Source organism: Leucoraja erinacea, chromosome 1, assembly GCF_028641065.1.
Source record: "Leucoraja erinacea ecotype New England chromosome 1, Leri_hhj_1, whole genome shotgun sequence".
Lineage (NCBI taxonomy): Eukaryota > Metazoa > Chordata > Chondrichthyes > Rajiformes > Rajidae > Leucoraja > Leucoraja erinaceus.
In genome coordinates, this window is record NC_073377.1 from 147,398,740 (window position 1) to 147,407,161 (window position 8,422).

The 8,422-nt window shown below is 44.9% G+C and overlaps 1 long non-coding RNA gene across 1 annotated transcript; it reads left to right on the forward strand.

The window, feature by feature from the left end:
- The first annotated feature begins 671 nt into the window (after positions 1 to 671).
- On the forward strand, positions 672 to 5,309 carry LOC129703111 (uncharacterized). The gene is made up of 2 exons (XR_008724512.1): positions 672 to 3,876; positions 4,262 to 5,309. It is a non-coding gene; the product is annotated as an uncharacterized LOC129703111 (long non-coding RNA).
- The last annotated feature ends 3,113 nt before the right edge of the window (positions 5,310 to 8,422 follow it).

The following is an 8,422-nucleotide window of genomic DNA, read 5'->3' on the forward strand; positions in this document are numbered from 1 at the left end:
TTAATGTGAGTGTGATGCCGCAGCCCCCCCCTCCCGCAAACGCCGTTGGGGAAACAAACCCAACAGGTCTGCACTTGGTCTATATTATATAAAAATAATATGATGAATATAATTGTGAGTGCGTTTTTTTAATGACACTGTCGCAGAGGTCTTGCTCCTGAACCAGCATAATTAATGGGTTAGGGCAGTTCTTGAGGGTTCCTCCCTTTACTGAACCCCACTGACTGCCAGTGTGCAGAGTGGGGGTGACGGCCATGGTGGGACCGGGGCAGTGCCAGGCAGGCATGTTCCAGTCGCTTTAATAGGAAATTTAATGAGACTGCAGCAGATGTCCCGGGTTTTAAGGGCTCATGAACCTCCCTAATTAAAGGGTCAGGGCAGATCCTCTAGGTTTCCCCATTTACTGAACCCCGCTGACTGCCATGGTGGGGAGAGTGGGGGTAACGGCCATAGTGGGACTGGGGCAGTGCCAGACCTGTAAGAGACCTGTCTTATTTCTGATGTAAATGTCACATCCTGGCCAAGATGTTTACTCGATGTATATTCATTTTAAGCTACAATGAGCTTATATTTATGTTAGAGACCTCCCCGATGGTGCCGTTCCAAATGAGGGCTATTACCTTTAACCTAAAAGAACCCTAAAAGTGTTGCATTGTTTATCTCTAGTGATGAATAGAAATTCTGAATCAATGTTATAAGATTGTTCTGAAAGACAAAATGGTTGGCCAGGTAGACTGAAACAAAGGACATAAGATGGCTGCTGACCAGACTTGCTGGAACCGGCTGCAATTAAGGAAATCACAATGTCTTGCAATTACTGTGTAGTCATGAATAAAGGATCAAAGCCCCAGTCTGACAAGATTGAGGAATACACAACCCCCCCCCTAGCCAGAAAGACTAAGGAATGTACTGGTCTGAGATTATGCGTGGTTCCTCTAACATCCCCTTATATGGACATACTTGGTTTCCTGTATTCTCCCAACGTGTTGGTCCTTTGATCGGGGGGAATGTGGGAGGTGCTAAACGGTGGCATTAACATATAAAGAGCCTTGCAATTAAGGGCAGGCAGCTTGACTCTTTGCCAGGTTGTAACCTGTGTGGAGATTCCTGCTCAATAAAACGTACGTTTAAAGCAACCCTGGTGCCTGATCGATTATTGTCGAAACAACCGATGTGAGAGAGAAACGTGAATCAACATTTTGGTGTCAGGAGTGGGATGTCAACCAGCGACTGATCGAGCCGGCGAGTGAATCCACTGGGCGACGGGATCGATGTGAAGGGTGCGCAGCCAAGTGAGTAGATTTAGTTAAATCTCCTCTTGGTCCTTCCTCGTATCCCGGCGTAGCAGGGTAATTCGCTGACTTGCGTCAGTTGGTGGGACGACAGCCGAACATTCCGGTTGTGGGCACGGGGATAGGGCCGTCTCGAGGATTATCCTAGTCTGATCGAGCGGATAAAACACCCCGTAGAGGGGGACCGTAGACGGTATATAAGAGGAGTGCACTGTGTATAGGAAGTTAACTAGTTGAAAGAGTTAACAAGTGGTGAGTGTTAACTGAGACCAAGGTACAAGATATCTCACAGAAAGTCCACTTTAAAGTGGCCGAGTGAGATACGACGGAACCAAGGACTCACGGTTAACCCTGAAATTTTGTTGTGATAATTGTGTAATAAAGTTAACTAGTGTTGAGACGTTAACTGAGACCAAGGTACCCCCATATCTCACAGAAAGTCCACTTTAAAGTGGCCGAGTGAGATACGGAGGAACCAAGGGCTCTAGGTTAACCCTGAAAGAGTTAGCAAGTGGTGAGTGTTAACCGAGACCAAGGTACCCCCATATCTCACAGAAAGTCCACTTTAAAGTGGCCGAGTGAGATACGACGGAACCAAGGACTCACGGTTAACCCTGAAATTTTGTTGTGATAATTGTGTAATAAAGTTAACTAGTGTTGAGACGTTAACTGAGACCAAGGTACCCCCATATCTCACAGAAAGTCCACTTTAAAGTGGCCGAGTGAGATACGGAGGAACCAAGGGCTCTAGGTTAACCCTGAAAGAGTTAGCAAGTGTTGAGTGTTAGCCGAGACCAAAGTACCTCCGTATCTCACAGAAAGTCCGCCTTAGACTGGTTGTTAAGAGAGGAAATCCTCCACGCGAAGGTCAGGAATTGAAGTGACCGAGTGAGATACGGTGGAACCAAGGACTCGCGGTTAACCCTGAAATATTGTGTGTAATAGTAATAAGTTTAAAAATGGGTAATGGTATGGACACCAGTGGTCACCCAGACCGGCCATTACATCAGCTATGTTTCTTGCATCCAGAAATGGAGGAGACCTTTAGGCGTATGTCGGGAGGACTCTTTCATAAACTGGGGAAGGATGAATGGCCTGAAGGGGGTTATGAGTGTGTTATCAAGAGCCCAAAGTGTAATATGGAGAACGGATTAAAAAAAAAAAAAAAAAAAAATGTAAAAGGGCCATTCAGTTGTGGATCGATCATTGTAACAAAGAAAAGGCACGGTCTTTAACGGCCAGTTGGCAGAGCAATGCCTTGAAACAGGAATACCCCTGACCGAGGGGGGTCAGGAGAAGTCAGTGACAGTATTAAAACAGGAATGCAGGCATGCTAAAGAAAGTAAGGATCGTCAGGAGAGAGAGAGAGAAAATATGGCCAAGGTAGATAAAGACTTACGTAAGTCGGTGGCTGGCATAGATTTGGGAGGTGACGACGAGGAGGAGGTAGAGGATTATCCTTGGGGAGTCCGTGGAGCACCCCCGTTGAACCAGCCTGCCCCCGTTGCCAGTCCTGTGTATCCTCCTGCCCTCTGCGGTAGCCGTAATCAAATGTGCGGCCCACACGACAGGAGATTCCCCGGTCCAAATCGGTAACAGGTTGGCTGACGATGCGGCTAAGTGTGCTTCACGCGGTAGATTTAAAGTGGTGGGTAGTATGATGAGGCAGGTGAAAAGCCTTTATATGGGCTCGTCTGAATCTGAGAAACCTATGCCAACCATAAATGATGTATTGCTCTTACAGGGGGACGCCTCTGCTAATGTTATAAGTGAATGGGAGCAGCTGGGCTGTAGGAAGGCTGACTCCGGATTGTGGCTCATGCCGGCCGGACAGACCTGTATGACAGACCAGTTAGCGACCTGGGTCGTTGATTGCCTACATCTAGCCACTCACTGTGGGGCCACCTTGCTAGTAGACGCTCTCTTACAGGCATGGTGGCATCCTTGACTTAAGGTTTTGGCAGCCCAAACTAGTGCACGGTGCCTCACCTGCGCTACACACAACCCTGGTAAAGGAGTTGTCTGCCAGACGGGTCGTACTCCATTACCTACTGCTCCGTTTGAAACCTTGCAGATGGATTTTATTGATTTGCCTAAGTGTCAGTGTTATAAACATGTACTTGTTATTGTTGATGTGTTTTCTAGATGGATTGAAGCCTTTCCAACCACTGATTGCACTGCCTCTACGGTGGTGTCTATTTTATTACGGCAGGTTGTTCCTCGCTTTGGGGTTCCAAACACCATCAGTTCGGATAACGGCCCTCACTTCATTGCCGCTATCAATAAAGAATTGTACAGACAGCTGGGCGTAACCCAGCGGCTACATTGTGCTTATCGCCCACAGGCTGCAGGAATGGTGGAACGCTTGAACCAGACCCTGAAGACCAAGCTTGCCAAGCTGGTGGACCAATCAGGCTCCACCTGGGTTAAAATGTTGCCTGTTGCTTTGTTCCAGATCAGAGTCCTTCCAGCAGGGAAGACAAGGTTGTCTCCTGCAGAGATCATCTATGGCCGACCTCTGCGCACCCCTTGGACAGACATTATCCCGGCCACAATGACGTTGCATCACATGACGGAGGAGATGGTCTCTTATGTCCTTGCCCTTACAAGGGCCCTGCGTGAGATTCATGGGGAGGTCAAGGCCGCTTATGTGGGCGACATAGAATTTCCCGTTAATGGACGGATCACCCCGGGTTCTTATGTGTTGATTAAGAATTGGGTTCGTAAGGACACCCTTTCTCCTCGATGGTTGGGCCCCTTCCAGGTTCTCCTCACCACCCCCACCGCGGTAAAGGTAGAAGGACGATCGGCATGGGTGCATTTGCACCATTGCAAAGTGGTTGGTGACACCAAGCAAAGGGGGGAGGTCGAGGTCAGGGAGGGGGATCCAGTCCACGGAAAGCAGGGCACGAATTAATTTTGCCATGAAATTGCACGTTCTTTTCTTTTTCCCTCCCTTGTCTTCACAGATACGAAATAAATCGCTGAGATGAGGGTCTTTGTGGCATTAATATGTGTGGCGACCACTGCAGGGTTAATCGGTTTCGGCTGGAAATGGACAAAGACTGAATACGGACGGAACAAACGAGGAAAGAGAGGGGAACGAGAAAACTCCAATTTATTCATCCAGGCACACAACGAGCTATTCGGGAAGGGGCAGGTGGTTTGTTATCCACAAATGACATCAGTTACCTCCCTGTTTACCCCATCCCCTGCATGGGGCAGAACTGAACGACTGGTGAAGTGCCAGGACAAAAAAACGGTCCCTGTCAAGCCCGATTAATGGTGGCTTTATCGGGTTTGGGGACCACCCCCGAGGAAACTAAAAGTTCTGTACGAATGATGATCTTACAGCGTGAGCAGGAGAGACTGTTACCATTCCCCAACGACAGCGAAAACGATGAAGTGAGTGAGGAAGGAGAATTGGGGGATAAAGGTCAGACGGTCCAAGAAGCCTTGGCCAGGGAACTAGAAGGTTACGAGATTCGGCGAATGGGACTTTTAAATGGACTATGAGTGTTGCCATAAGAATGGCAAAAGGGGGGAATGATGAATAGAAATTCTGAATCAATGTTATAAGATTGTTCTGAAAGACAAAATGGTTGGCCAGGTAGACTGAAACAAAGGACATAAGATGGCTGCTGACCAGACTTGCTGGAACCGGCTGCAATTAAGGAAATCACAATGTCTTGCAATTACTGTGTAGTCATGAATAAAGGATCAAAGGCCCAGTCTGACAAGATTGAGGAATACACAACCCCCCCCCTAGCCAGAAAGACTAAGGAATGTACTGGTCTGAGATTATGCGTGGTTCCTCTAACATCCCCTTATATGGACATACTTGGTTTCCTGTATTCTCCCAACGTGTTGGTCCTTTGATCGGGGGGAATGTGGGAGGTGCTAAACGGTGGCATTAACATATAAAGAGCCTTGCAATTAAGGGCAGGCAGCTTGACTCTTTGCCAGGTTGTAACCTGTGTGGAGATTCCTGCTCAATAAAACGTACGTTTAAAGCAACCCTGGTGCCTGGTCGATTATTGTCGAAACAACCGATGTGAGAGAGAAACGTGAATCAACACTAGTTTGTGTGTGTGTCTGTGTATACCTTTGAAACGTGTATCTGTGGATGTAAGTGTGTATGTACGTGTGGATGGATGTATGTGTGCATGTATGTGTGGATGTGTACATGTATGTCTGCGTGTGAATGGATGTGTGGATATGTGTGTGTGCGGATTTATGTGTGCATGTATGTGTGTGTTTGCATGCATGGAAGTGTGCGTATGGATGGATGTGTGTGTGGATGTGCGTATGTATGTGTGGATCGGTGGGTGGATTGTCGCAGTCATTCACCAGCACGCCATTATCATAAGTAATTCACTCATTGTTTAAATAATTTGACCAAATAAACAGTGAAACAATCAACATTAAAATAAAACTTTATATAATCATTTTTTTCCCACAATGTATTTTGTTTACATTACATCTGATCTTCATCTGAATATTCTTCATCAGATTCAAAGTATTTTGCAGTAATAGAGTTTCTGCAGTCAACACACTTACATAAATCTGTTGTTTTGTTGCAGGAGTGACGATAGTACTCTGCATGATAACCCGGGATACACTGCTGCCTCCTAATAATAGAAGATAATATGTGTCAGGGTGTATTTTACATCTTTTCATGTTTTATATTATGTAATACAATATCGGCATATCAATGAGGAAATTAAAAATTTATGCATGTCCAGATAGATGGGATGGCAAGTCTGCAAATTATCAAATTAGTGTTCATTAAAGCACAGTGCATGTCCACACAAACACTTTTGTGTGGACAGGCTCTGAAGAGTGGAGGGGCAGAGGCTGCAGAAAAAAAATATCATATTACTTATGTCTGCATGGACTTCAATTCATAAAATGTCAATCTCTTCTTAATGTCAATGAGACTTACACTGTAATTTACTGCCATAGATAAGTTACTTCAAGTTCAAGTGGAGGAGCAGAGGCTGCAGAATAGCTAGAGAAAGAAACATCTCATAGTGCCTAGGTCTGCATGGACTTCAATTCATAAAATGTCAACCTCTATTTAATGTCAATGAGACTTACACTGTAATTTACTACAATTGATAAGTTATTTCAAGTGGAGGGTCAGGCAGAGGCCACAGAAAAAAAAATCTCATAGTCATTAAGTCTGCATGAACTTCAATTCATAAAATTTCAACCTCTTCTTAATGTTAATGAGAATAACAATAGGTTACTACCATAGAAAAATTAGTTCAATTCCACATACACCAATTCATTTCTGCAGAGACATCAATCATTTCTGACCTTTTCTCACTCCAATGGAAACCTATAAAGTGCGATCAATATCCCTCTGTTTATCTCCCGTGGACGGCACTATGTACAGCGCCCGCCCGCGGAGATGATCCGCAGCTCCGCATTCGCTAATCGGCGGCTTCTTGATTGAGACCGCGGCTTCCCTATATAAGTACCTAGGCCCCGCGGTCAGAGCACTTTTTCCCGGTAAGTTATCGCAGGCAGCTCCGAGATTAGCTGTTAAAGACTTATTACTCTACAACAAGCTGACATTAGTGAAAATGTTTAATTTGCTGTAATGGATACACATAGTTTAGGCCTTCAACTTCATGAGTGAATGAATGAATGATTGAATGATGAGTGAGTGAATGAATGATTGAATGATGAGTGAGTTAATGAATGATTGAGTGAGTAAATGAGTGAGTGAATGAGTGATGAGTGAGTGAGTGCGAATGTATGAGTGAATGAATGAATGTACAGCCTCTAAATCTCATTTTTTTCACATTATAAAGGGTGCAATTAAATTAATTAAAGTCCATACAGATTAATTTTCATAAATTCACTTTAGATCTTACCTTTCAGTTTGAGTTGATTCACAAAGTTTCACAACTTTGTGTTGCAGCACCTCAGCAGGGACTTTGCTTTCAAGGCTTTCATCCACTTCTGTCCATTTAGCTGCACATTCTTCAGACTTCTTAATGCTTTTCTCACTAAATTCAATTACCCTGCTGCAAGTTTCCATGACATGTATTCCACAGAACAACAAAGAAACTTCATCGGAATCTCCAGTAAAACAGGCATCAGTAGAGGCAATCTCAGCCATGTTGTGTGCTAGCCTGAAACAAAGTGCATGATTGGCCAACTGGCAGACAACTCAATGTTAAACGTGCTTTGATTGGACTAAAAATAACAGACATTTTTCAGGTTTTTCTCTAATTTAATAAAAAATATGCACGTTTTGTTCATGACGAGTTTCAGGGGTGATTTATATATATTTTTTACACAATATGTGAAAATTTCATGACAGTTCGGTGACTTGGGTCACGAAACACTGGAATAAAGCTCCTCGGCCCACAGCCTAATTCTGGCTTTGTGGATTCTGAGGTGGTCATTGGGGAAAGCCGCAGTCTGTTCCACAAATGTGGCAAGAAGTGGAGAACACAGAGTGTCATGCAGTCCTCATGCATAGCCGTGCACTTCCCAGTACCACATCAAAGGCTCTTCATCCACTATGGGTGATCATGGGTCTGAGGCTCCCAGAGTAGTAGTAGTTTGAAGAAAGCTTAGAGCACATCATAAAACCCTTTTCAAGAAATGCCTAGTAATCTCCTCCAATGATAGAGAACGGAATAGAGCATCTGTTTTGGGAATCCAATGTAAGGCACACAAAGCACATGGCCTGCATAATGTAGCTGACCAAATGTAGCTACCTAATGCAGTAAAAATAGCTTTGGTTTACTTATCCTAACAGTGAATTTGGAGTTTTTAAGCAAAGGCAGCATTTGTGGTATTTTGCCAATGCCTTGACTTGCCTCCTGTAGGTAGTCCAGGTTTCAGAAGCATATAGAACAGAGATCACTGCTGCCCCATGTACGAGGTTTACATCAGCTCTGGGACATATGTATCCCTGTTGCTCAGCGATCCAACATTTTGCTAGTGCATTGAACTTGGTCTGAGCAGGGGTTTAGGGACACAGATTAGGTGCATGGTTGGAGCCAAGGACTGGCAATATGGGAAAATGTGGGGCTGGAATCAGTTGGAGAGTCAGACAGCGGTAAAACAGCCCATTTGGCCCAACTTGCCCACGCTTACCAACATTC